General features: G+C 49.0%; 1 long non-coding RNA gene across 1 annotated transcript; it reads left to right on the top strand.

Annotated features, from left to right (window-relative positions):
* The first annotated feature begins 3,807 nt into the window (after positions 1-3,807).
* LOC120850700 lies at positions 3,808-11,277 on the top strand. Its single transcript, XR_005718204.3, has 3 exons — positions 3,808-3,948; positions 8,865-8,939; positions 11,220-11,277. It is a non-coding gene; the product is annotated as an uncharacterized LOC120850700 (long non-coding RNA).
* The last annotated feature ends 977 nt before the right edge of the window (positions 11,278-12,254 follow it).

Raw genomic sequence — 12,254 nt, forward strand, 5'->3', positions numbered from 1 at the left:
CCGGCGCGTAGAACATTCGGAACTCGATGAAACGACAAGGTTCTCGAACATACGAGAATGTCAAGTTGAAAGAATAATAAAAGAGGAGCCCGCTGCCTGGAATCGAACACGGACCCTCCGCGCGAAAGCCAAACGCGGTAAACATTCAGCCACGCGTTTCTTTTTTTTTTTTTTGATTTGGTTGCGTGCTTGTTTGGCAACACGCGTAGCAATTGGGAATTGTAGTAGACCGTTTCCGCAGCCCGCTAAGCACCCGGATGGCGCTCCGTAATTCGCCACAAGACCTTGAACTATGCAGACAAGACTGGCGGCACGCATGCGCAGCTGCGGCGTTTTCTTCACGGATACTGTAGCGGAGGAAAAAACGGTCTACTACAATTCCCTAATATCACTGATACATGTTGCAAAAGATTTCTGGGACAACAAGAAAGAGGTCGCTTTAGCTATTGGGGAGGAGATCAGACCGTGGCGCCCCAAGCGGTTAACTTTAGAACTGCATGAATGGGGACAACGAATACAGTGACTCTGCACTCGGCTGACATAACCGAACGCGGTGTCAGCGTTCGGCTGGAGTTCGTGTTCTCCGGTGAGGGGAGGAGGGACTCTTTTGTTACCACTCTAGCCTGCATGAACAATGCAGCATGCACGGTGCCCAGCTCAGCACAAAAGCCCTCAAGCTCGCATCCTTTTACTACTGCTTTCGGGAGCGTAACCATAGATGTGTTGCCCCCACACCGAGGTGTGGGGGAAACAAACGAGACAGAGCGCCTCGCCAATTGTGACATCGCTGAATATCACGTCCTGCGGCGCACCTTAGACGCACCGTTTATCTGCAATCCACATTCCCTATATGGGGAGTTTACTGTAAACAAACTAGGGATACGGATATGACTGAATGGATAACAAAGAGAACCCAGATAATAGCCACGGCAGTGGTGGCACCTTCTTTAAAGGGGCCCTCCGGAGCGTTCTCGTAGATTGAGTTACCGTTGAGCGGTAACTCAATCTACGGGTCCTAAGGATCCTAAAAATCGTAAAATTACGGTCATGCGCGGCGGATTTCCCTATTAAAATTGCTATCAAAGTCCCCGGCACGCCCCCCTTTCTGAGATGACCCCGGAAAACGGGAGGGGCATCTCTTTACGCATCAGCCAATGGCAATCGAAGGATTCCAGTGTCACTGCACGTCACCGACCGCCGACCACGGTTGCGAGGTTGGGCTATAAATAGCCAAATTGGGCTAGTTTTATTTGCAGTTGGCGGGAGAAAATGGTAGTTGGCTATTTGGCTAGTATTGGGCTATTTCTGACCTGTGCATTGGGCTATTTCTGACCTGTGCATTGGGCAATTTCTGACCTGTGCTGGAACCAAAATGCCTGAAAGCACTTGGGTTTATAGGTTCAAATGTGTTTTTTAGAGTAGATAGATAGTCTTTATTCGACCCTGGAGAGTCGCAGCACCACAGAAAGGCCATTGGCCTGTACCTGAGGCCTGTGGTGCCGCAGTATAACAGGAACTTAACACAACAGTAACCAGGACATTAACGGTAATTAATGTTTAACACAAAGATTATATGGGATTATTATTATAATGCAATTAAATGCAAAGGGGCAAGCGAGCTGGATAATAAGGATGAAAATAAAAACCCGGACCAGGCGGATTTTTTCGGTCGCTCACCAGTCACCTAGCTGTGTTTGGAGATTTATGTTTGTCCCTTGTCCCTCTTGTTCCCCTTCTCCAGGGATTATTTTCATCATTATATGGGATGGTGCGTGTCAGTCCGAAAAGGAGGTGTCCGTCACTGCCGGAGGAAGTCTTACGCCTCCTTGCACCAGGCTTTTATGTCCCCTTTCTCTTCAGGGCCGTTCTGTAGCTTAACCCTGATAAGTATGCGACAGCAAAGAAATTTGTCTTCTTTTGGCGCGCCTTGTGCAATTGTTTACCTCCGAATTTTGTCCGAATGCAAGCATGTGTTGTTATTCCTCCATCTCAACAAGTGACGGCGCGATTCCTTGCGGCCTTAACAGCACCTGTCCTGCGCATTCTTTAGGCTGTCTGTTGATTGGCTTGCACCCATGACGTCATTCTGGTCATCATGCCCGGATAGTAGCGTCCCAATACAGTGGAAGGTATGTTGTCATTAGGGGTGTCGCGAACCGGCCGAGGTTCGAGTTCGACCAGGTTCGACTTTTTCGAACTGTTAGTGGAAAGTTCGTCGACCTTGTATTGGGGTTCGACTCGTGTGCGCATGCGCGGCAGGCTGGCCAGTTGGCTTCGGATTGGATGGTAATGGCTAAGGAATGAATTAAGGGCAGCTCTGATCGGTTATTTCAGTTAATACAGTACAAACAATTAAGTTATCAACTTATTCAGTGATTAGAATTAGTTGCTTTTAATTGCAACTGTTGATAAAATTGAAATAACTTTTTGCATAAAAAAAAATTCTCCAAACCTAGGCCTGGTTGCATCGAGGTCTGGCCACACTGCCCACAAAGTCGAACCGGTCGAATCTGGCTAAAAGTTCGAAAGTTCGTCGAACCGGTTCGACCCAGTCGAACCCCGAAAGTTCGACCTAAAACTCCGGTTCAACAAAAGTTCGCGACACCCCTAGCTCTGACCAGTAGTATGGTGCCTGGATCGCGTCTTTGACTGGTGTGTTTACCGCGGCCAAAAAAGTGGTCCCTCGATTTCCGCCTGATGACGTCATAAAAGTGTCATGCTGTCGCCGGTCGCGACCCTGGTGGCGTCTCAACAGTTATGGTGTATGTAGCAGATGCCTGTTCTGCTGCAGGTCGCTTTCCACTGTGACAGTTCACGGAATCTTGTGCAGCCGGAAGTTGGGACGCCTAAAGGGACGCCGTGACGACAGCGACACTCGCGTTCGCTCGTGCTTTTTGTCAGCATTTCTACGGCCAACCGCCAGGATCGCGACAGGCAACAGCATGACACTCGCGTCATTTGTTGCCACATCGGGACCACTTTTGATGTATGGGCGGGATAGGACGCTAAACACACCAGTCGAAGACGCGCTCCAGGCACCATACCAGTAGTAAGCCCAGGACCAAAGACGTCACATTTTGCGCGCTTTCGGTACCGCGGGTCGCCCTCGTCGGTGGAGGGGGGGGATAAAAATGTATGATGTGTCTTTTCTGCTCAAAATAAACGTTTCAAATGATAAGTTTGTTTGTTTGTTTTTTTGGCGATTTTTGGGCTATTCTTCTGGATCGACATTTGGCTATTTTTGGGCTATATCTCGTAGACGTTTGGCGGGTTGGAGTTCAAACACCTGGCAACCCTGCCGCCGACCCGCGGAGGAATCTCTTCAACACGCGGACACGCGCGGACCGTCGTCAAGGGGCCCGGACCAAAGTTGCCCGGACTTTGTGCTCAGCATTCGTCGTTCGTCGCACCGCTGGCACCGCACAGTCGCATCGCACGGTCGCGCTATGGACCTTTCGGACCTAACGTCTCTAGAGCTCGAAATCCTGGAACGGACAGCGGACATGGGTGCCATATCCTATGATTCGACCCCGATGCGCGACGTCGACGAACGCAGCGCCGCGGGCACCGACTGTGGCAACGACGAACGGCCGCGCCGCGGTGAAGCGAGTCCGCAAGAGCTGGAAGACGCACCCGACGATGGAACCGGGCGGCTTGGGAACACGGACTGGTACGTGGTGCGCTCCATTATACCCCGCTTTAATGGGTAATTGATGCGTGTTTTCTGCGAATGTGTCTATGTGGTTCCTGCGCGCCAATGGAGACCGTCGTCGAGTGCGTCTGCAACCGCGATTACTTGGCCGTCGCACGGAAGCAGCAGGGCCGGCAGGGCTGCGTAACGGGCCACCCGGACTTCGAGGCCCTGTGCCTCAACCCTGAGGTGTTGAGGTTGGCCTACCTCAACATGCGGCACTACGGGCAGCAAGGGATGGGCGCAAGTGCCAGCGAGTGAGTACGATGTCATGCTTTGCGCGTGAGCAAACTCACCATGTCTCGGTGAGGACCGTGCCCTCGGCAACTACGTTCACTGTCCGATTCACAGCGTACATACGTACTTGTAATAACTTGTTGTTAGGCTAGATGAACGTTTAGCACCCTCCTGGGAAGCGGTCGATGAATTGTTTGTGTTGCCAATTGTGAAATTAATCATAACCCCCACTGTCCAGGCGCAATATAGCGCTCCAGGGAGGCTTTCAAGAGACTAAATGAGAAGCAGCCTGCCTATTTACCACCCAGTCATTTGTTCAATACAGAAACACGAACACTTCCAACTGCTGTCCCACTGTAAACTACACATATTCTTATATGTTCTAAACGAACTGTTCTGATGACATCGTCCTCTTCGAGCGTTACACTTCTTCCTGTTAGGCCAGATCATGGAGAGCTATTTTTTCTTGCATTTGCGGTTATCAGTTTAGATATGTCATTTTCTTGCTCTGTTTAGATGCAATGTTACGCAACAATAGCACTATGAAATATATGACACTCACTAGGCCTCGTCCCTTGTCGAGACGGCCTCGCCTCGTCGAGAGCAATAGAAGGCGACACCTCAGATGTACATATGCTTTGGCATTGTCCCCATGCCCAATGCTCCCTTACCTCCCTCTTTTTCACCCTTCTCGACCCTCTGACTAGGCAGGCTGGCTCGCCCTCCCCCCCCCCCCCCCCCTCCCCAGCTTCAACTCGTTGATACACTACTGCTCCTACTGGTACAGCATGTCCATACTGTGCCGGGTGAGCACTGGTGGCCCCAATCAAGCACCGGACTATGGTGTAACTAATAAAGGTTCCCTCTCTCTCCCTTTCTCTGTCTCTCGAGAGAGCAGTGGATATCCCACACGTTTGGCTCTGGCGCAAACGACAAAGATAACGCAGTCCGTGTCAGAAACCCAAGTCTGGCTCGCAGCTTGCTCAAATGGTGTCTCTGAACAGAGCCGAATTAGCGCCTGAAGCCCCTCTACAAGCTCGCAGAGAGCAGGTGGCCGCAAAGGCTTGAAAGTCCTACTTTGTCAACGAGAGGCGAAGATTAACTCACTCCCGAGATTGTATTCGTCTCATGCAGTTTCCTTGCTTTTCTGTCTTAGCATAACTCAACAAAGGGTGAAAGCTACTGCCCTTCTGGGCCAGTCTGAGCGACGGAGCTAAGCACGTGCCAAGATTCCGCAGGAGGAGTACACTAAGACATTACGTTGTCACATGCATTGTTCTTACACGCCCCGATTGGCTTGCTGATGCCGTAGCTTTTGCATTTTCCCAAGTTCGGAAAAACAAAGAAGTACTGTTTCCAGATTCTTTCCTGCTAGGTTCATGGACTGGACCAGCACTATACTATAGAACAACACTTTCAAAGCAAAAAATAAATAAGCACGAAGTTATGATATTGACGCAGTAATTCGCAACCGTGTTGGGGAAGGATGCTCCAGTCACTTTGTTTCTCAGAGCTAAGAGTTCAGAAAACTGCATACACCTACTTTATCTTGCGTGCATCAATGCCTTGTCGCTCTCTTAAAAATGAGCTTAGCTATGCCAGCTAAGTTGATGCTGGGCAATCTTTTTGAGAAGAAACAAACACCAACTGCTTCAAGTGAACTGTCAACGTCGAGAGTACAGTTGGCACCTTCAGCTCAGACATCCTCGTCCTTTTACCTGGTCTAGTCTCTGCGTGTGACCTTCAAGCCCATCAAAACAGGGGCCGATATCAAAATGACGAAAATCAAAATGTAAAGGCCAAACATTGAAACGTCGAAAAATAAAATGCCGATCAGCAAATCGCCGAAAGGTGAGAATGCGTACATATCTGGTCGCCATATTTGGTACGGTATTGGCAGATGCTAGCTGCACCAGTGTGTTGGAATCATGGAAGTGTCTTCCGCCAAATTAGGAGCATGAAAAATGTGCAAGCTGCGCTCGAAGACGACATCGAGGCAGAAATCAGATTAGAACCTCGCCATCTACCACACAAGAAGCAAAGCATGCGAGAAGAGAGCTTGACAGCCGCTTTGGGCAACTGGGACAAGCTCAACATCCTTAGCCTTCTTTGGGAAATACGCACAAACTATCAGATCATATTCAACAAACAAAGAATTCCTCAGGCAGAACAAATGTTTCTTCCACTTTCTCAATCTAGAACCCTGTAGGTTCGTGTCGAACATAATATTTTGGAATTGTTTGGTCTCTGGTACCGGGTGATTCGGCTAATTGAGATTTCGGCGGTTTGTTCTTTCAGCATTTTTTATTTTCGGCATTTTGATAACGCATCCTTTAAATTTTTGGGTGTCCCAAGCGAGTGCAATGTTCTCTGGTCAAAACAATCAAAAACTTGAGAACGATGACATAGGCACAGATTGCTGTTGAGTCCATGGATGCCACTACGTCTTTCCTCTAGAAGGCAAGTGGAGACTTATATTCCAACCCTATCGGCAAAAGTCATATTCTTTACTCCAGTATCCAAATTGTCAGAAGGGGCTTGAGACGGTGTTTGCATGCTTTTTGGTCAAGAAACTACACAAAAAGGCAGTCATTGAAGGCTCATTGCTCTGGTTCGTGCACCGTTGACAATGCAATGGCAATGGGAACTAGAAACCTTCCATTCGCCCAGTGATGCAAAGTATCCCCCCTCCCCCCCCCCCCCCCCACACAAACGCCAGCAATGTAAAACACCCCCCTGAAACAAATGTCTGGCTATGCCACTGCAGGCCATGCACTCCAAAAAATAAAAAAAATTTCCTCCTTCCCATACTATAATTGTCAAGGCAGTGCAGCCATATGGGGGGGCGTACCATACTGATTTACGATTTATTTTTCCGCAGATATTGTCCACTTAGGGGTCGGTAGGTGTGTCGACCTCCTCAACGTAGTCCCCCTAGAGACGAACGCAGTGGTTCCAGTGGTGTGGCAGCCTTTCCGTTCCGTTCCGGGACCACTCTTTGGGAGTGCTTCGCACCCACGCCTGGACAGCCGCTTCGAGTTCACCAGTGTCCATGAAATAGGGTCCTCATAGGTGGTTTTTTCATGGTGCTGAATGGCTGATGGTCACTGCGGGCTAGGCCGAGGGAGTACAGTGAATGTAGGGATGGGCATTATCATGCTCCAAGAGCGTACCTGCCGCCCCTTTCCCTGGCAGCTTCTCGTGAATCGCGCAATCACCTGAGGGTAGCCACATACGGGGCGATGTTGATGGTGGTGGCCGGTTACATGCAGTCAATGAGCATAATGCCCTCCGTATTCAGAAAGCCACGTGAGGATGTCTTTGCGGACATTGATGACTCGGAGCCATCTGTCCAGGCGTGGGTGAGACACACTTATAAACAGTGCAGTGATGTGATTGCTGCGCCAATTGCGCCAAACTACACCAAGGGGCTAACTTTGCTACATCCTGCTACATTTCACCAAAATATGGCTAATCTGTGCCAAGCCTGCGCCAAAGAAGCAATTTTGGTCGCCTTTCAAAAACGAAACGAAACTGAGAACCGTAATTGAGCATGCGTAAGCTAGGTCGCACAAGACGCCACCCGACGCAAAGTACCCTGTATTAATCGTCTGTTTGGTCTTGCATGATTTTTCCCGACGTCTCGCGTTTCGTGCACTCGTCGTCTCAGGAATCTCGTCTCGCGTCTTTTTTTTTTTTTTTTTAGCGGTAGATGCGGGCGTGTGCGGACTCTCAGACGTTAGTGTATCGGGTGCCAAACATGCCGTCATGCTGTGAGACAAAACCACGTTTTTGCGCGGCGGGACTTACTTTTTGAGCTGAAGCGCTCGCGCGACGTCGTGTGTTGCCGTCCCCACGTCGCTGCAGATATGGCGCTTACTAAACTGAAACGCATCGACATTCCTGCTCTTGTTTAAATCATACGCTGCTATAAAAATCCCTCTCTAACTCAATGACTGCTTGGCGAAGTTTTGATTACTTAGGTTTTTCCTGGTGGGCTTTCTTTCGAAAGGGACCCCGGTACGTGAAAAATCTGCCGTGAAAGAAAGTTGGTGAAGAGAAGTGAGCTAAAGAAAAGAAGGCAATGTCTGCACGCTGAACCCGCAAAGCGTGCTTGTTTGTCTCGAGTTCAGTCGTTGCACGAAGCGCTCCAAGAACTTTTTTGACCTTGATTCGCAGTGTCTTGCATCAATACGCTCAGGTTATTTTTTTCTGTGTGTTTAGCCTGTACCTCGCCTGCCGGCCTGGCAAGCACGAGTCGCTGGACTGTTTATTGTCGTATGCTGGACAGTTACATTTTGCATACTATTTTGGGAACCAAGCAGTTGGCGACGGAGCGCGGTGTGGCATGGTTTCGGTCAAACAGCCGTTGTCTCCGCCCGCGCGACGAAGCACGTGTAACTGCAAGCCTGCCGAAGTTGCCCTTACGTGCATGTGAACATGATTGCAACAAAGGCACCAGCCGGGACGCTTGCAATGCGTTGTTTTACGTTTGCTTACTTTTTTTTATAAAAATCTGCCACGTCAAGAATTTTGGCGGTGCCAGAAGAGTCCATGTGCGTATGGCAGCTGCCTAATTTGTTGTGCCAAGAGCTGCACAATAGTTTCTGCTCACTTGATTGTCACAAGGTGGGACGCCACGACAACAGCCACACTTGCATCTGCTCGTTTTCTCTGTCGTAACTTTGCCGTCATCTGACAGCATGACACTTTGGCTCCCGTAACATATTTTGTTGCCACTTTGGGACGGCTTTTGATCCATGGGAGGTATAGGGCAGTAAACACCCTAGTCAGAGACACGTCAAGGCGTCCTGCCCTCCAATCCTTCCTAGCTGCGATCCCTCAATCCCCAGATCTAGTTGAAAAGCCAAAATCTCAAGGTGGGGTGATAATTATTGGGTGTCTGGGTCTTGATTTACACTATTTTTGAATGCAGATGCCAGACACCCTGAAGCCGGTGGATGATCATCTCGACATGTTCCTTGTGGTGCCAGCAACACTTGCACCGCTGGTGTGGCATTTTTTGCACGCTATGCTGGGATAGTTTTTTAGGAGTGCCATGTCTGGACATCTTATTCAGAAGCAGGCTGTCGTCGTCGAGATCCATGCTTTTTTTTTAACAGATGATGTTGCAGTGCCCACATAGGTGAGTATGACAGAAAGGATTCGAGATTGGAATAGGTCACCAAACAGTATCGCATCATTTTTCGTTAAAATATTTTTCTAACAACACTATTCATTGAAATAAACACTGAAATTCAAAGTTTCTCGCGCAAGAATGGGGCGGCCTGGGGGGGGGGGGGCTCATATGTATCCCCACTACTCTGATGATAGTAGTGTCACCTCTAAATCAACACAGCATAATGGAAGACATATCGCAGTCTAAAATGGGAAAAAATGTTGATATATGTGTCTTGCAGATGCGTATATGACCAAATAGCAAATGATTGCGGTGCCCCGAGCCCTAAGGTATTCAGGACCAGTAAACACATGGGGGTGGTAGCAGTTGTCATGGCAAATGGGAGCTGTCAGAATGACATGTTCAGATATTGACACGGATTGTGTCGGAGAGACATGAAATCACAACTGCTGGAGCCACTCCAGTATTGCATGAGCACTTCAGCTCGTATGTTTACACCAAAACTGTTTTTTGCGAGCTTCATAGAACACTCATGGCCAGGCTGCTATTCTCAAATCCCTAATCACCAGTACCAATGCCAAGCTTCGGCAGTGCCAGCAGCACTTTAGACAATGTTAAATTGGGACGTTCTCTGATGAGTTCATATTCCCTGGCACTTGTGTGCAGGAAACCTTTGCAGTAGGTGTGTGCGAATGTTGGTTCAAATCGAATAGTATGTTTGCCATAACCTTCGCGCTGCAAAGGGAAGCCGATGCAACCGGCTCTTTTTGCGCTGTTGATGCTAGAAACGACAGTGCACTATTTAATTCGAGCCAATATCTGCACACCACTACTTCACAGGCTTACGAACTGCACTGTTTTGTCCCAAATTAAACAACATCATATGGGGAGCTTCCACTGTTCTGGATGAACGGCTCCCATTCCCTCTGGCCAGTGCACATAATTTTCATCTGTCCTTCCCAAAACACAGCGATGCAATATTCGTCACCAACACCAATGAATCTCGAATCTAGGCCGATAGTTTTTCCAAAAAAATTAAATCCGAAACTCGGGGGTCGGCCTAGATACGAGGATCCGGCTCCGCAACGACCGCGGGACGCCATCTTGTCTACATCGCTTCGGGAAGATACGCTGTGTACCACGGAACGCACGGAACGTTCGTCTCTACTCGACGCTATGGCATCGACCAGTCGATGCCACTACTCTGCGGCTTTTAAGAGGAAAATTGTCTTGGCTGCTGAACACTCGTCCAACCTGCAAGCCCAGCGTGACTTCAGCGTGGGCGAAAAAAATGTGCGTCGCTGGAGAAAGCAGCGTGGTCAGCTCTTTGCATGTGCGGCAACAAGAATGGCGTTCTTAGGAACGCGGAAGCGAAGGCACCACGAGCTGGATCGCGGCCGCATGGGACGACATGCCGGCGGAACCGGTAGTAAAGTCGTTCCGAAAGCGTTGCATCTCGAATGCCCTGGGCGGTACGGATGACCACGCGTTGTGGGAAGTGGACAGTGACAAAGGTACCAGTGAGGACGACGAATGATCAGGAAAAACGCGGACATTAACCGTGAGCATACCGTCGGATTCGTGACCGAAATAGTGCTGTACATTGCAGATAAATTCCGTTCTGTGTTTAATTTATGGTGTTTTTCCTATACGTTTTGGTCGGCCTAGAATCGAGAATTTTTTTTTTTTATTTTTCGGCCCTGCCGTTTTCGCGGGGTCGGCCTAGAATCGATGCCGGCTTAGAATCGAGTAAATACGGTATCTACAATTATGAACTGGGACCCTGTGAACTTATTTTATGTATCATGACCACGCAACAGATATTCCTTCCTTGTTAATTCCGGTGTATAACTGGTTGTTGTGTCGATTGGGGTTGGAGGTGCGTTTGGAAAACCAAGGCCTATAGTTTTTTTTTTTTTTTAGCTCTGGAGCATTTAGAATGAATCTACAGCAGTTCACTTCAATTTGGCTTCGATGTCTAGCCCATCCGACATGAACTGCCAAATAGGGATTCTGCTATGTGATAGCTGGAGTGGACGTAACAGAAAAGCAGAGTATGATTACATGCCTAGAGAAATGGAAACAAGTGTAGAATTTGCCAGCAGAGTGATAGGCTTTGCTTCTTACTTCCAATCTCTGTCATTGTTCCAGGCACTACAGATTTGCAGCCTACAGGCAGTGTGCCCTGTGGCTGTGGAGCCGCTTGGGAAAGAAGAATAGGCGGCCTGTGTGGTCAAGACAATTAGGGGCAGGTACCCTGCTGACGTGTATGCGGGCTACAGGGATGCAGAATAAATTGCGTTGACCTAGAGACCACGCAACCCCCTTCCCTTGTCTCTTCACCCTCCCTGCATGTGTGTGAAGTCACTCGTAGCCATGAACAGAATCCTCTAAATCATGTGACCTATTATCTACGATATCACATGACCATAACTATGATCACATGATCGTAGTCAAACCAAAGCCAGTGCACCTACGTCGCATTCAGTCACACGACGAAGCCGCCTCGGTGGCTCCGAGGCGAGAGTGCCGGCCTACGGATCCCCATGTGGCGGGTTCGAATCCCGGCCGAGATGTCTGCAATGTGATGGAGGTTTATTGCGGAGAAGGCACCTTGTAATCGAGCTTTCGATTGCACGTCAAAAGATCCCCAGGTGGTCGAAATTAATCCTCGGTCCTCCGCTGGGGCGTGCCAGATGCCCGTCGTCGGTTTGGCACGTAAAACCCCCAAATTTGATTTGAGTCGCACGACCGGATTGCTTCATTTTCCTCCTAGAATCCAAAGGCTGTCATCAAAACTACTAGGGCGTGAGAAGTGCTCATTTGGAACACTAACCTAAGCAGTAAAATTTGGCACCCACTAATACCATTTTAAAGTAAAGATAGAAAAAGCACCGACGTCATGCTCGCACTAACAGTGTTGCGCAGTGTACTTCTACTTTCTTCTGGATCTGTTCTTTCAAATGGGGAAATGCATATAACCTGGAAAAATCTGACTGCATGAAGCTACAAGATGCTTCCCTACATCAGCCGTCTGAGCGTGCCGGTGCGATGAGGCGAAGAAAAGCGAATTGCGATTGCTGCAGTTTTCAGAGGGGCGTGGTCGATTGTTCCGAGGGTCTGGATGACGACGTGGCTAACATGTCAAACAAATGACGTTCTGCTTGGGTGACTATAGTCGGTGAC

The sequence above is a fragment of the Ixodes scapularis genome, unplaced genomic scaffold (genome assembly GCF_016920785.2).
Source record: "Ixodes scapularis isolate PalLabHiFi unplaced genomic scaffold, ASM1692078v2 ptg000490l_1___fragment_3__unscaffolded, whole genome shotgun sequence".
NCBI lineage: Eukaryota > Metazoa > Arthropoda > Arachnida > Ixodida > Ixodidae > Ixodes > Ixodes scapularis.